A 1,782-nucleotide genomic window follows, 5' to 3' on the forward strand; every position below is an offset into this window, starting at 1 on the left:
CAAACTCTGCAAACCGTAAGGTCATACATGCACATAGGTACAGCCACAAGTTTTAGCATCACTAACATTACGCTGGCAAGTACTTTCTGATTGGTGTAAGATCACTACATACGATTTCTCACATATTGAACAGCGCTCAGCCACAAACCAAAAACAATTGCATTTAGCTAAATACATTTATATAGAGAAAATTCCTCGTCATGGTGTTAGTACACAGGTAGAAGGCTAGCTACCTTAGCTAGCTAGTCAGCTACGTTGCCTGGCAGTTTTACTTCAGACATGAATCAAAATGATGAAGCGTGAAATATTGCAGAAGAAAATGCGATAACTGCACAGAACAACAACATCTTATTAATGCAGTTTCATTTGTTTGTCACTGTTATATGGAGATCATGCTTGCAATTCTTCAAAAGCTCTGCCTCTGACCTGGGTCCACGTGTTTATCAACTCTGTAGCCGGTGGCATGTAAACAAAGAAGTTTTGATAATTAAAACTGCCATCCAAACACTAAACCTAGCTCTTCATCCGTGATGATTGGTGAACTGAGGTTAACCATGCTAATAGTGTCAATGGACCAAAGACTCACCAAAATTACCCGAAATTGAGCAAATTTACAGATGCATGTTCTCTCTTCTCTCCCCTTGCTGCTCTCAGACCTCTTCCGGGGTTGTCAACGAGAAAAACGTTGGCCAACCATGTACTCAAAATAACTCCCTGGGATTTTGCTACCGGCTTCATGAAACTCATACTGTAAAAATGTTTCTAAAAATCGAAACAGTAATAACAATATTTAAGCATAATGCCTTTAAAGATATTGCAGCAATTGTTTATATTTAGACTGTTATGTAGATAGGGAGAACCTTTACTTTGTGTTTGCATAGATCACATCATATGACAGGCCACTGTATGACATGTAGAAATAAACTTTTGTGTGCTCTATGGTTTTTGATTGAGAATTTTACCGTTGTGGCATGGGCATATCTCACATACATTTCGTTGTTTTGTGAGAAAGGCCCAGACGTTTCCTTTTCAACCCTCTTGATCCGTCAATGAAGAGGATAATGAAAAAAAATTTATTGAAAAATACAAATTCAATGAAAAAAAAATTGAAAGGAAGATGCACAAAACCTGTCAAGAATATGTTAGAGGGCATGTTTAGGGTTATGTTAAATGCTATTTTATAGGTTTTTATACACTATGTTATAGTACTGTCATCCAATAGTACTGTCATCCATGGATAAAAATGAGAATATGATAGTAACATCTATCAACTCCTCTCCATTTGTGTTGATCCCTATAAATAGCTATAGTAGCACACACATTTACATCTTCTTGATTCGCCTGTTTCCTAACATCAGACTTTCTATCATGATAATTGTGAAAAAAAGTGTCAAATAGGTCCCTATGTCTGATGATACAAAATGGTGTGGTTGAATGCCATCTGATCCTGGCGGTGTCTCCATGCATGTCACACCCAGAAAAGGCCATCACAAACCTCTGATGGCTTCTTCTAAAGGTTACACTCTATACACAATCTATAACACCACAATTCCCTTCCCCAAATCCTCACATCCCACACAAAACCCAACCCTCTCCTACATCTGACTGTTACAGGAGAAGAAAAGAAGTCTATCTCTTCGTGTCTCTCTCTCCCGATTTCTCGACCGCTCTCTCTCTTTCCCTCCTTCCCTATCTAAACTAGATGCAAGTCAGATATGCCTGGCTGCTCCAGTGATGCTGCAGTCTGATGCCTGGCCCATCTATGTAAGCCTCCATTCCTCT

The 1,782-nt window shown here is 38.9% G+C and overlaps 1 protein-coding gene across 3 annotated transcripts in view; it reads right to left on the reverse strand.

The window, feature by feature from the left end:
* zcchc7 (zinc finger, CCHC domain containing 7) overlaps nucleotides 1-707 on the reverse strand; it is a 29,247-nt gene extending 28,540 nt beyond the window's left edge. For 2 of the 3 annotated variants that reach the window (XM_084687116.1, XM_084687114.1), the window contains exon 1: nucleotides 587-707. The gene's annotated coding sequence lies outside the window, so the exon portion shown is untranslated. Of the gene's footprint in view, nucleotides 1-426; nucleotides 450-586 lie in introns of all 3 variants that reach the window. The other variant, XM_084687115.1, reaches the window with a different exon arrangement.
* Nucleotides 708-1,782: the final 1,075 nt, after the last annotated feature.

The sequence above is a fragment of the Hypomesus nipponensis genome, chromosome 22 (assembly GCF_054491055.1).
Source record: "Hypomesus nipponensis isolate SF chromosome 22, ASM5449105v1, whole genome shotgun sequence".
NCBI classification, from domain to species: Eukaryota; Metazoa; Chordata; class Actinopteri; order Osmeriformes; family Osmeridae; genus Hypomesus; species Hypomesus nipponensis.